The sequence below is a fragment of the Acomys russatus genome, chromosome 26 (genome assembly GCF_903995435.1).
Source record: "Acomys russatus chromosome 26, mAcoRus1.1, whole genome shotgun sequence".
Taxonomy (NCBI): Eukaryota; Metazoa; Chordata; class Mammalia; order Rodentia; family Muridae; genus Acomys; species Acomys russatus.
Genome location: NC_067162.1, coordinates 13459711 through 13474931, shown reverse-complemented (window position 1 = coordinate 13474931; position 15221 = coordinate 13459711).

Genomic DNA, 15221 nt, shown 5'->3' with positions numbered 1-15221 from the left:
GTGCTGGGGTGACAACTGTGCGCCACTGTGCCTAGTTTAATGAGTTACCGGGACTCAAACCTATGGCGCTGGGCATGACGGGCAAACACTCTACCAACTGAGCTACACTTTTAGCCCCTAAAATGCATTTTTAAACTTAAAGTAAGTTCAACCTATGAGAGAGTCTTGAGGACATGATCTTGTTTTGACTTAAGGCACATCTCCAGTTTGTTTACTAAACAAATGTGGCACTCCCTGCACACACAAAGCAGGGAGTGAGGGGGATGGAGGGTAAAGCCCTGAATCTCAAAGCCCCGCCCCAAGAACATACTTCCTCCAGGATAGCTGTGCACCTCCCTCAACAATGCAACCAAGTGGAGACTACCTGTTCAAAGGCAGCTTAAGGAGCAAGGCTCTGTTTTAGACTATAGTTCCAAAAAGACACATTTTGTCATGGCAGCAGGCAGGCATAGTGTGGCAGTGGGAGCAGGGGGCTGGTTGGTGACACTGAGGAAGCCCACATAGTGGGGCCACGCTGTGAATCCTCCACAGCCACCCATTGAGCCATTTCCTCTAGCAAGGCTCCACCTTCTCAAGGTTCCACAGCCTTCCTGAACTAGCTGGGGACCAAACAGTCAAACCCATGAGCCTCTGAGGGCATTTCACACACGAACCACAACACATATGAAATATTTCCGCTAGCAAGAATTGAAAACACAGCTGAAACCCCGAAAGTAGAAAGTAATTTGAAAACTTCGAAGGACTGTGGAAGCAAAACAGTGCATTCTGGGATAACCAATGGGCCAAAGAAAAGTCACAAGGGCAAGTAAAAAAAAAAAAAATTGGAATTTAACAAAATGACACTAGGAGAACATGGCCCACAATGAATATGCAGGGGTCCTAGCACAGACCAATGCAGGCTCTGTGATTGCTGCTTCAGTCTCTGAGCTCCTGTGAGCTCTGCATAGTTAATTCTGTGGGCTTTTTTTTTTTTTTTTTTTTTTTTTTTTTTTTTTTTGGTGGGACTCCTAACAGCGGGAGAGTGAATGTCTCTGTCTCTTTTACCTGATCCTGAGACTCTTTTTCTCCTACAGGGTTGCCTCATCCAGCCTTGACATAAATGAGGGCTTGTGCTTAAGCTTATTGTAATTTGTTGTGCCATGTTTGGTTGACGTCCTGGGGTGGACTGCTTGCTCTTTTCTAAAGGGAAGAGCAGTGGATCTGGAGGATAGGGGAGGTAGGGGGAGGGAATGAATTGTATGAGAAGAATTTTTTAAAAATCACAGGACTGTGGAAACAAAATGATACATTCTGGAATAACCAATGGGCCAGAGAAAAGTCAAAAAGGAAAGTATAAAACTTGAAATTAACAAAATAAAAAAATAAGGTACCAAAATTATAAAAATAAAAATTCAAAATACCCAAATTATGATATTCAGTAAAAATTGTTTTAGAGGGAGATTCTTAGCTGTGACTGTCATAATTGATAGTGCACTGGCTATTTCAAAACCACTCAAAGACTAGATTGTAAATATTTTACCTCAACAAAGGATAGCTATGTAAAATGATGGCTTTTCTGATTAACTTAATAACTTCTCAAGTAAAATATACATCAAAGCACCATATTATACTATATAGATATAGTTATTCTCGCAATTACAAATAATAAATGAGGAATTTAAAATATTTATGGTAAAAAGAAGATGTCATTAAGTAAATACCTTAGACTTTAAGAGAGAGTGGGGGGGGCGGGGGGGAAAGCACGAGCTAAACCCAAACTGGAACCGTAAAGGTTAGGATAGAGAGATCAAGCCTAGTATAGAAAAACAGCACAGAATAGGGAAACAAAAGCTGTTGCCTTGAAAAGATCGTTGACCTTTCACAGTAAAGGCCACGAAGTTGATGTCATTATGATCCCTGCTTCACAGATGAGCAAGCTGAGGCAGTGCAGAGTCCGTCCACGCACTGATAGACGGTTATTAAAGCCTTGCATGGGCCAGGCTGTGGACAAGGCCCTAGAAGGGAATGGTGTACCTAGATACACACTAATTATCTCACTCCAGGGAGGAGCACCGAAACACACTGGTGGGAGGCCTGTCCTGGGGCTCAGCAGGGACTCCCACAGAAGGGAAATTCTGATGGACAGAAGGTCCTGTATGTGAGCAGGTGGTGCCAGGTTGATACAGGTCTGTGTCACCCTTGAGCCCTGCCAGCTTCCCACACAGGTTCCTTCCCAGGACTCTGATCTCTACACTAAGGCCCTTCGTCCTGTTCCCTGACTTTTCTGAAAAGGTGGAGGAGAAAAAAAAATGCCTCCTCTCATTCAAGCTCCTGGGCCCTTTAGACAGGTCTGCTCACTGGAAGATTGGAAGGCCCAAAGCTGCAAGGGCAGGCTCTGTACTGGGCGCGGAGCCTGATGGACTCGCAGCTACAGCAGGTGACAGGAGACATGGAGTGGGGTGGCTTCTGACGCAGAGTCACAGCCTTTAGACACACAGCCTCTTGGTTCGACACCAATGCACCCACAATACTTTGTTACCATGCCTACAAGATGTGCAGAGATTAAGATAGAGCAAAGATTGAGGGAATGTCCAACCAATGCCTGGCCCAACCCGAGACCCACCCCCATGGAAGAGAGCCAACCCTTGGCACTATTAATGATGCTCTGCTAGCCTTGTAGGCAGGAGCTTAGCAGAATTGTCCTCTGAGAGACTCTACCCAGCAGTGGTTCAAAACAGATGCTGAGGCTCACGGCCAAACATTGGGTGATGTGTAGGGAGTCTAATAGAAAGGTAGGAGAAAGGAGAATAGGACCTGGAGGTGACAGGAGCTCCGCAATAAGTCCAACAGAGCCAGCTAACCAGGGTCCAGAGGACCAATCAAGGACCATGCATGGGCTGGACCTAGGTCTTCTACATCGATGTAGCTGATGGATAGCTCAGGCTTCATGTCTGTCCTCTAGTAAGGGGAGCAGAGTCTGTCTTTGACATAGACTATGATGTCCACTTTTTTATTACTTCCCCCGGCAGGACTGCCTCACCAGGTCACAGGGGAAGAGGATGTGCTCAGTCCTGATGCAACTTAATGAGCTGGGTGGGGGGGGGCTCCCCTTTTTTATGAAGAGTAGGGGAGGGGAGAAGGGTGAGAGGGAGGGAGGAGAGAAGAGAAGAGGCTTCAGTTGGGATATAAAGTGAATAAATAAATAAATTAATGAGATAAAATATAATATAATATAATATAATAAAATGGCACAACCATCCTCCTGTGTAGCTTACATATCCCTAAGCTACTTCTAATACCCAATAAACATTATATAAATAGCTGTCACGCTGTGTTATTTGGGGAACGATAGCACACAAAAATTCTGTTTAATATAGATGTATCATTTTGAAAATATTTTCAATCTGCCATTGGTCCCACCTTTGAATGAGTGTGGCACTTCCTGATGCAAAAGGCCAACTGCATTTATTTCTTCAAGGTATTTGCCACCAAATGAGACAATATATCTCAAATGTCGAGGACGGTAGACAATAAATATTATCCACTTAAAAAATCAGTACAATTGACAAGCTAGATTGACCAGGAAAAAAAAAGATAAAATTCAAATTACTGGAATCAAAAATGAACATCAGACCACTGTTATTGATCTTGCAGAAGTTGGAAAGGATTCAGGGAGAAAGTATGAAGTACTTCATGCCAAGAAATTAGACAGCAGCAAAGATGAAGAATTCCTAGAAACACATTATGACTGAATAAGGAATAGAAAATCTGAGCATATTCATAACAAGAAATTGAGTAATTTTAAAAATTTTTTGAGATAGGGTTTCTCTGTGAAGCCATGGCTGTCCTGGGCTTGCTTTGTAGACCAGGCTGGCCTCGAACTCACAGAGATCCACCCCCCTTTGTCTTCCTGAATACTGAGATTATAGGAATGTGCCACAGCTCCCAGTTTTTGAGTAAGTAATTTAAAAATCTTCCAACAAAGAAAATCCCAGAACCAGACACTTACAGGAGAACCTACACTCATCCTCCATAACTTACTTCAAATGATGAGGGGTGAACACTGCCTAACTCAACCCATGGAACTGGCACCACCATGATACAGGAGCCAGACACAGGCATCATGAAAAACCTACAGAGACCCTATGTAGCCTTTAAAATCCTCAACAAAATATTAGATAAATATGCAAAATTCCTCAGCAAAATGTTAGCAGGCTGAACCAGTCATGACCCAATGTCATGAGGGTCATTTGTCATGCCCAAGTGGATGGTATGCCAGAAATGCAAATATAAATATATCCATTGAGACGGGGCTCCATTACTCTGCGTTGTAGTTGGATATGGTTTTCTGTAATGATCTCTATCCATTGAAAGAGAAATTTTCTTGATGAGGGTGAGAATTCCACTTATCTGTGGCTGTAAGGACAACTGTTCAGAATGTAGTTAGGGATTGTGCTGGTTTAGTTGAGCAGGACTTAAGTCCAATTAGAGAGCCATTGGTTACCTCCAAGGTATGTGTGGCACTATTGCACTCTTAGTTTTATCGGTCCATGCAGGTCATTGTGGTTCATGGATGTCATAGTTGGATAGCACTGTTGGTTGCTTCATTCCTTTGTTTGCATGGTACCTTCCGGTCCTCAGGCAGGAGGCTTTCAGGTCAGGAACTTCTAATAGATTGACAGGTGAATAGATTAAGAGATGAGTCAAGAATGGTTTTACAAGAAAGGGCAGTGTAATGTAACTGAGCCTCTGACACACTCCTACCTGGGAGCATATCATCCTCTGTGCTTTCTTAGGGCACTGACACCAAAAAGGCCATTCTTGAATTAGGTATGGCTCCTCAACTGTGCGCTAGAAGTGTGAGTCAAAAGAAATCCCCCACCACCCTTACAGTCTCTAGCATTGTGTCATTAGCAACAATGACAAAAGGCCTTTCTTTTCTTTCCGCTGCAGGAGAACTATACACCTCAGGTTACATCCACCTCAAGCAAAACAATGCTAAATTTGTCTTCAGATTCATATGCATAAGTCCTAACCAAACTGGCTTTTGAAAAAAAAAAATTGTTTGACAGCAGACACACTCTTGAGGTAACCCACTAACACATCAACGTATTAATATATTAATCACATAAAAGGGTTGGTGTGTTCATCACGGCACAGCCATAATCACCCTTAATGATCCCATCTCTGCCATCTCAATGGGGAATAAATAATGGGCCAGGAAGAGACAACCCATTTACAAACTGGATTAGTCATCTTCCTTGTTACTATGACACCAGATCCAACAGAGGTTACTTAAAGGAGGAAGAATTTGTTTGAGTTCCTGGTTTCAGAGTGTTGCCCATCTCCGTGGGGGAAGGTGTGATAGGACCAGCTCCACCTGGGGCAGAAGTGTATGGCAGACCTTCCTCACACAGAAGTAGACCAGAGGGCACAGGCGGCAGACTAGAGCCGGGGGCAGGGCTAACTTTCAAAGGACCACACTCTTATTTGCTTACTTCTTTCAGGCTAACCCCAAATCCTAAAGGATTCACAGCCCTTAAAAGCTGCACGTGGCGGAGGCGCCCATTAGAACGTAAGCCTATTGAGGACGTTCTGGAGTCAAGCCATAATAGATCAGACCACAACAAGCACTTCCTATGTAACACAGGATCACTGTACAACTCTGTCTGTTAAGTATGAGGTCACTCCTGCTGCCCACGCATTTTAAAAGCTGGTTGCTGTTGCTTCTGGCTTTGAATCTGATGGGCTTCGATGTTTGTTCTAGTCCGAGGCAAAGGAAGTACAGTGGGGGTAACGGGAAAGGAAGGACAGCCACACAACAGCTCCCCAATGCTAGTCTTTCATTGAGGGACAAAAATTCCTGGGCAGGTCATCACCAACCACAGCCCCTGTAACACATGCTTGGCTGTGTCTACCTCAGGATTAGGGTGAGGGGTTTCTCCATAGGCGTCCTGCAGTGTGGGGGATTGAAGAGGCTCTATGATGCCCCCTGGACACTTGTAAGACCTAGTACCCTTGCATAGTGAAGGCGGAGAGAGGGGAGACAGGCACACAGCTGCCACTCCAGCTGGGCAACTGATGTGGTTATTTTGTTTTATCTCTCAGCTACTGCTTTTTAAAAATCATTATGATACCTTTTCAGTTATGAAATTGTCCATCAAGCTAGTTTTGAATATAAAACTATAATTATTCTTTTTTTTAAAAGATTTATTTATTTATTATACAGTGTTCTGCCTGCATGTATGCCTGCACGCCAGAAGAGGGCATGAGATCACATTATAGATGGTTGTGAGCCACCATGTGGTTGCTGGGAATTGAACTCAGGTCCTCTGAAAGAGCGGTCAGTGCTCTTAACCGCTGAGCCATCTCTCCAGCACCTATAATTATTCTTGATCCTTCTGCCTGTGCCTCTTCAGCATATCCTACAGGTATGTACCAGTGAAACTGGCAAGACTACCATTATTACTGAGTTCTATCAATGCTCTGTAAAAAAGATGCTGTGATTGAGCAAAGTCCAGTGCATTCCAAATGTGGTACCCAGGCAACCAAAATTAGGTGAGCTGGTCACTGGAGAATGACAATCATTTCTTGGTGGTCATTTAACACACTATGTGGCACACCTGCAGTCCTATGACACCACTGGGTGCACTGCAGTATCACCCGACAGCTGATCTGATAACCAAGGCAGTTGTGATAGCTGTTCTTGGTTGTCAACCTGACCACATGTGGAATTAGCTAAAGCCCAAAGGGCTGGACACACTTGTGAAGGACTTATTTCTTAACTAAACCATTTGAAGTGGGAAAACCCACTTCTAATCTGGATATTTTGAAGTGGAAGATACATCTTTAGTACAGATCTTTTGAGGTGGGAAGATACACCTTTAATCTGGGGCACACTTTCTGTTGGCAGCCCACATAAAGGACATGGTAGAAGGAAGCTTGCTCTTTCTTTGCCTGTTGCTTTTACTCTTACTGGCAAGTCCACTTGTTCCCTGGCATTTGAACCTACTTCTTTGGGCTTATGGCATATACTGAAGACCAGCTAAGACGTCCATCTTCATGGACTGAACAACTATTGAACTCGTAGATCTTACATTGATAGACAGCCATTGATGTACTAGCTGGACCACAGCCTGTAAACTCTTCAAATAAATCCCATATAAATTGTTTATGTGTGTGTCTGTTCTATGAGTTCTGTTCCTCTAGAGAACCCTGAATAATACAGTGGTACTAACTGGCAAATGGAATGGTTGTACCCACAGAGTGGATGTGCTGGGAGAGATTATGATGATGATGATGATGATTTAGCCCTGGCTGTTCTGGACTGACTGTAGACCAGACTGGCCTCAAACTCATAGAGATCTGCCCGCCTCTACCTCCCAAGTGCTGGGATCACAGGGGAGCACCACCACACCCCGCTGAGAGCCGAATGGAAAGGAAAGATACAAGATTGCTTTTCTGAATGACATGCAATTGAAAAACGTATGGAGTTGTTTATTTCTGCAACTTTCCTTTACTATTCCAAACTATGTTGAGCATAGGAAAAAGAAATGGTGCAAAGAGAAACTGTGAGGATGGCTGTGTGTGTGGCTACGTGTTACACTGGCTTATCTTATGAGAACAATGTGAAAGTTTCCTTATAAATAAATTTACTTAAGTAAAATGTGTCAATTAAGGTGAAAATATGAAAGAAACAGATTCAGAGAAATCCATTCAATGATTGGGTTTCAGGAAATCCCACTGTAGGCAAGACTATCCACCATGGGGGTTGAAAAATGTCAGACATAATTGTTGATCCCTTTGGGAAATGGAAGGGGAAATAGACTGATGAAATTTTGGTTTAAAATCTCTTTTACTGTGCACCAGATTTTTTAGGTAGAGTGTTTTGTTTCTCTTTTCTATGTGGCTGCAATAACCTCTCTTGTGTTTTGTTTGGGAGGGACTGAGAGTTGTAGCTTTTTTTGAGGAGATGTGTTACTAGAAATGGGTTTTGAGGTTTCAAAAAAGCCACCACCAGGCCCAGCCTTGCTCTCTCTGCCTGCTGCCTGTGGATCAGGATGTAAAGCTCATGGCTACTTTCCATGGCATACCTACCTGATTCCCAGCATGATAATCATGAACTAACCCTCTAAAACTGTATAAAAGCCCCAAATTAAATGCTTTATTTTATACACGTTGCCTTGGCCATGGGGTCTCTTCCCAGTACTAGAACAGCAGCAAAGGTGCCACCCAACCACTGCTTCCTTTGGTCACATTTTTTTTTAATGGAACAACCAGTGTCTTAGAATATTTGGGATTCAATGACAACCAATCAAGATCAAGGTGTCAGCATGATCAAATTCTAGTGATGACTCTTGTGGGTTCTTATTATGTCTTCAAAAGGTGGGAAGAAGCCAAAAGGCCTGTTTTTGTCTGCTTTCTGTTGCTGTGATAAATACAGTGACCAAAAGCAGCTTGGGGAAAAATGTGTTTATTTCATCTTACAGATCACACAGTCCATCAGCAAGGAGGGAACTCAAGGCAGGAACCTGGAGGCAGGAACTGAAGCAGAAACCGCAGCGGAAACCTTCCCACTAGACCACTTCGCTTGGCTTATTTAGAAATCTCCTGTATACCTCAGGCCCACTTGCGTAGGGCGAGTACAGTCACACCCAGACAGACCCTCCCACATTGCATCACAGACGTTGCCCTAGGCCAGTCTGATGGAAGTGAGTCCTCTGTTGAGATTCCCTCTTGGCAAGCGTGTCTAGAGTTGTGTCAGGTTGAAAGACCAACCAGAAGAAGATGGGCTTCTTGCTTCTTCTTACAAGGCATTCATTTCAGCCATGAGGGCTCCACTCTCATGACCTAATGACCTTCCCAAGCACCCACCTTTAAATCGCTCCACACTAAGACTATGATTTCAACTCACAAACTTGGTGCAAACTTTCAGTCCTTGGTATCCGGATGAGGGTCTTGCCCTTTGCTTCTCCAAAACAGCAGCTCCTGCCTCCTCATCTTAGCCTTGCAGAGCCTTACTCTGTGTATCTGGGCTGTTGGCGCTGGAGAAGGACTGTGCTGCAAGACCTATCCTGGATCCTGGGCAGAAAAGTTGCCTGAGTGGGATTTGCACAGCTTTGGTACTTTTCAGTACGAGAACTTGAACAGTGTCTCTCTTTCTCTCTCTCTCTCTCTCTCTCTCTCTCTCTCTCTCTCTCTCTCTCTCACGCCTTGCAGCCAGCTGAGCATTTCCAGCTTGTTCTTATTGATCTTATTTGATAAAAATGTAATCAGTTCTCTCTAGGAAAATTAAAATAATATACCTACCATGTGCAGGAGGAATGTAATTCACGGAAAATATTTGAATATCATGTGTTGCGGTTTTGATTAGAAATGTTATTAACACACACGTGTTAACCTGAAGTCGCCAAAAGAAAAAAATTGTAAAGAATTTATGCAGTGTGTTGTTGTGTGGTTTTGCACAGATGTGGACATTCTAATTCGAAGTTCCTGCCTGGTGGCAAAAACATCAGGCTTGGAGCTTAGCCTTGTGAAGTCGGAGGCACGACTGTGCTTGGCCAAAGTGTCCCTGCTCTCCTGCTTCTCAGATGACAGGGCTGGCCTCAAAGGTCACCAGAAACAGATGAAGAGGCTGCCCCCCAACCCCCACGCCAGCCAGCTCTGATTGTATAAGCAAATAACACACAGCAGGGCTGAGGACTCCAAACACTAAGACCCCCTTCCTGTTTGTCACTCCTCTCTAGTGCTTGGCAATAATGTAAGGCAAATATCAGGAGCCCAGGGGGGAATTACTGTTAAAAAAAAATTAAAAAGTGCTCCTGTGCTCTGGTGTAATTAAGCAATATAATTAAAGTTCTCCTGTTGAAGTCAGCTGGCAGGGTTTGCAGGTCACTGTTTCAGATGTAGCCAAGGTGCTAGTGTTTGGTTGCTCCTTCCAAGGTTTATTCATATCTTATGGTTTTGGCTCATTCTGACGGTATCAGTAACACAGAGTAATGTGCGCATGTGTAGATCTGCCCATCAGTCTGTAACTTCCTAGAGGGAAGGGGTTGCATCTTGCTCACTTGTCTCCCCCACGCCTCCCAGGGACTACACAATGCTGTTGTGGTTAGCACTTACCCAGGGAGTTCTCCCTAAACTAACTGGTATGAAGCTTATCTTCCCATCCAGAACTTTTTTCAGGTAAGTCTCACTTCCTACCTCTCTGTGATGATCAAAAGGAGTCCTGTGGTTATAATTCTAAATGAAATTAGCTGATACCACAGTACAGTAAACCCACACACACAAGAGGAACTTCTGCAACATCCCTGAGGCCCACTGTGCCTTCCCTCATTTCTTCAACCAATATTTACTCAGAGTCTTCCATATGCCAGTCCAAGTGTTGGATAGAGGGGACGGAGTGATAAGTCTGTCAGGTCCAAGCTGTAAGGAGGCTTTTTTCACTCTTGAGGATGGCACAAAGAGCAGAGAGAAGCCTGTGCCATGTGTTGGCAGAGGGTGGTATGTGTGACGAGGACACCAGCTAGGGAGCAGATGGTGGCAGGAAAAGGTCTAAGGAGCAGAGGAGGCCGAGTAGGCGAATGCTTGCTCAATGAAGGAAAACGGCTTACTTCAAAAATTTGGATGGTAGTTGAACATGGGGTTATGGTTGGACCAGAGAAAAGGCCTATTTTATATAACACAGGTCAGGGGCAGGGTGATGGAAGACAAGGTCAGGGAGGTGAGGAATCACATCAAGTAGGCCTCGTGGACCATGACAGAGAATCTGAGGTGTGTCATAGGAAAGAGGAAGCTCTGTCAGTCTTGAGGTGGGAGAGGCGGCGCGATGTGGGACAAGATCGCTCAGCTGTGTGTGGTCACGTGACCACGGGCAGGTACGAACTGAGGCAGACACCCAGCTTGGGAGGCTACTTTCAGAAAGACTCTTGGACAAGATGGTGGAGGTGAAGAAGGAAGTAGGGGAGGAGAGGTGAGGGTGGGAGATGAGCGGAGCTCTCTTCGTCTCACTGTCAAGGCCCATCCACCCACCCCCAACACAGAACATCTTTCTACCACTGCCACACCAGCAGCTCCCCACTCAAACAAAGGCACGAAGCAAATGCACATGTCCCTGCCACTGCACAACAAAGTCCAGACTCTGTGTATCTGGGCTGTTGGGGCTGGAGAAGGACTGTGCTGCAAGACCCATCCTGGATCCTGGCCGAAGAGTTGCCTGAGTGAGATTTGCACAGCTTTGGTACTTTTCAGTATGAGAACTTGAACATTATGGTAGCCTTGAGGTCTTGCAGAGGGGAAGCGGTAGAGAAGGAAGAGATGGTGCAGCAGCTAAGAGTGCTTCCCACACAGTCAGGAGGACCAGAGGTCACAGGACTCAGACGGCAAGGAGAGTATCCCACGCTCTCTGATGACCCCAGCTCCAAGGGGAGGCAGAGGAGGAAGGATCACCGGGGTGTTCTGGCTTCCAGCAGAGCCAAGAAAACACAAGGCCACAGTTCAGGGAGAGACCTTGCCTCAAAGGAAAAGCCGGAGAGTGACAGAGGACGCCCTCTCCTTGCTTCTGTGTGTGAGGCATGAGCCACGTGTCTGTAAACTCATACAACCCATTGCAACAAATAAATAAATCGTCACAGAAAGTGAAAGAGAGACTTTAGAAAGCAGCCGTGATGGTGTAAGACGCTAAAAGCGATACAGTTTTCTATGGTGTCCGCGAAGATGGAATGTTATAAAAATTAAAGATTAATGATAGAATACAAGGTAGTGGGTAGATATTATGTTATACAGAGTTTATTAGATGAACGTGGGGAGAGAAGGAAAGGGAGGAGGGGTGTACCCCAGAAAGAGAGAGAAGAGAGAAAGGGAGGGAGAGGGAGGGGGGTAAAAAGGTAGAAGACAAGTAGAGGGGGAGAGAGAGAGAGAGAGAGAGAGAGAGAGAGCCACATGGAGGGTCTGTTCTTTTATATGGCCCTGGGCAGGGCCATGCCCCTGTGTCAGGTAAGCAGTGACATCACAGGTAGGCGAACTGTAGCAGAGTCCTAACATTGAGGAAGGAGCCACAACTCCAGCTGTCGGGCTGGGAGGCAGGTCAGGGAGAAGCCGGCGAAGGTCAAGAAGCAGATTCTGTAGTGGGATCTTTGGAAGGAATGAGGCGTCGGTGACATCTTACCTCCTCCCAGTGAGACTCAGGGAAGAGGGCCTGGGCACCACGGCAATGGAGGGAGTGACAGGTGGCTTCCTCGATACCTCTGCTGCTCACTTTCCACAATTGTCCCAGGATAACCCAATCTCATATTATTATCATCCTCCAGGGAAATATAAACCAAAGGCTACAATGAGACACACCCTCAACCTCATCAGAAAGGCTATTAACAAAATGCAAGCTACAGCAAATGCTGGGCATATGTAGGGAAAAGGGGAGCAATATCCACCACTGCTGGGGGTGGTGGGGGGGGGTGGGGTAACCTGGTGTGACCACTGTGGGAAATCAGTACAGTGGTTCCTCCAAACCCTGGAAGAAGAACTCTGAAGAGCCAGCCACTTCCAAGTAGGTAGGGCACCATACTGCAGCTGCAGATTTGCTGCTCACAATAGACTAAGAATGCGTTTGTCAGGGGTAGGGAGGGAGTTCGGGAATCTGAAAACAACAGCTCCCCAATGCTAGTCTTTCATTGAGGGACAAAAATTCCTGGGCAGATCATCACCAACCACAGCCCCTGTAATACATGCCTGGCTGTGTCTACCTCAGTAGGGCATGCACCTGGCACGTGGACTGTGTGACTGTGTGTGTGTGTAGCCTGCTACTCCGTTGGGTACATGTCGCAAACAGGGTTTTTCATAGAACATACAAGATTGGATGTGGGCAAGTAACATTTCCATTCAAGCGTCCGCTTGAAAGATCACACAGCACGGGCTTAAGACTGCCTCTTCCAACAGCACTTCCTGTAGTTTGAGAGCAACCAGTAAAAAAAAAAAAAAAGCTCATCTCTGATTCCACCCTAACCTTCAATAGAAGCTACTACTGAAGACTGGGGCAACCTGCTCTTTGCAGCTTCTAGTCTTGCGCCTGCGTGGTGGGCCTTTAAAGTACTTTCACTTGGATAAAAGCTTATGTGGGCATTCACGTCATTAGACACTCGGAAGCTACCTCCTCTTTGCCTGGGAAGGCAGTCTAGTCTCAGCCCCCTCAGCCAAGGACAGGGATATTGTTCCAGTGTGTCAGCAACAGAGCTGTTAGGCGAGGCTAACAGATGAATGGGTAAAGTATACAGACACAATGGGATATTCAGCCGCATAGAAGGAGAAGCTGTCACTTGCAGCAGAAAGGATGGAGCTGGAGGATGGCATGCTAAGGGAAGTTTAGTCAGACAGGGAAAGTAGAGCACCCCCCCTCCCTCGACTTCTTAAACCCTGAAAGGAGAGGAGAGGTGACTAGAGACTGGGAAAAGTGCTGGGCTGGCTATATCCATGCGAGGTGCCTGTCAAAATACCATCGAGAGTCCTGTCCATGCATACAACTAATGTATGTAAGTAATTACAATAATAGCACTTTGCAACAAGGCTACAGGCCAGGCCTCTTGGACAGATGCTTGAGGCCATAGGGAAGGCTGGAAAGGCCTCCAAAGGAACTTGTCTCAGCGTGAGGTCTTTGCTTCTCAATCAGTGGCTGCAGCATGGGCAAGAGGAGGCTTAACACCCCCCACAACCAGCACCTTGTCAGAAGCTAGAATCCTCAGCTGCAAAATGAATTTGGCCACTTTGTTTATGCCTTAGACAAAAGCAGGCCCTTCAGCTGAGGCCACCACTCAACAGCACCCGAGGGGAAACACAACCTACCAGAGGAAAACAACAAAACAAAAACAAAAGAAAACACACACAAAAAAAACCACTTACTGATAAACCAAGGTAGCTCCAGAGAAGACTTTTGAACTCTGGGACAGGGCAAGACAGTGCCGTTTCCTGCATCTTGTATTCTTGCTATTTTAGGGTTAACTAGAATTTGATCTCCTCGAAGGAGAGTATCATTGAGAATTACCCAACTCTATTCTAGGAACCTGAGGTTAAGATGCCCCAGCTAACTTACCTTCTGCTAACACCTTCCTTGTGCAAAAAAACCTCCCCCCTGTAGCTGCTAAATGAGATACCAGGGTATGGGCTTTGCCTTTAAAAACAAACCTCTTACCCTAAACACTCACTAGGATCCCAAAGTGAACTAACTATGCTACCTATCTGAAGGTAGTTCCAACCGTCTGGAGTGTAAACTGTGTCTGAGAGGTCATCTCTGGTGGCATTTGCAGGACAGTGTGCCCTGCAGAGACACACAGGTGAACATAAGCACAGGGTGACTATCCGGCCTGACTCACCCTAGAAGGAGGTCCCCAGGGGTCTCTATATTCCTGCTGCTGTCCTGCCACTCCCTCTTTTGGCTGAGCTTTAGCTAGCTAATGTTAGGGAGCCTTAAAAAGTGGAAGATTGTGGGGAGAGCTACAACTAGCCCCCCACCCCCCCCATCCCCCACCCCCACCCCGTCTGATACATCCCGAGTCTCTGCTGCGTTCATCCAATGGCATTTAAGGCTCATTAAATTTTGAATCCTGTGTCACCTGCCTTAGGCTCAAAATAGTTCTGTGCGCCTTTTGTTTCCCAACTCTATTTTAATGGAAATTGTCTCCATTCACCTCTCAGTTCCCTTCTTCCTGCTAGCGATAGCAGATCTTTAATAATCTCCAATACGGAATTACTCACTCTGTGAACCTGTCGCCCAGGGGGAAATACACCGGACCTTGATGGGTGTAAACAGCGGATGGTAGAGTTGGGAGATACAGTATTAGAACGCTCCTCCCTCCAGCTTTCTCCTGCTCTGGCTGTGTGGGGAGGTTATCACCCAAGAATGCACCCACTGGGAGCTTTATCACAGCCACTACAACGCAGCACAACCTCCCCCCACCCCCTGCCCGAAAATTCCAGAATCTAAGGCAGGAGAAGCCCATGCCTCTTGGAAAGGCAGCCAGGTGTCAGTCCCTATAAATAAATCTAACAGAGCCCTGAACATGTGGCAGGTGCCGATCTGAGTGTTTTGCACTGGGTGAAGGGAACTACACACACAAAATCTAAGTAATTGCTCAGTGCCACAGAGCAAAGAAGCTGTGGAGCTTGGCCTCAAACATGGGCTATGCAGAGCTGGAAGCTCTGTGTGAGCTTGCTCCAACTAGAGGGCCTACCTCAGCATCCTTGGAAAACATCAT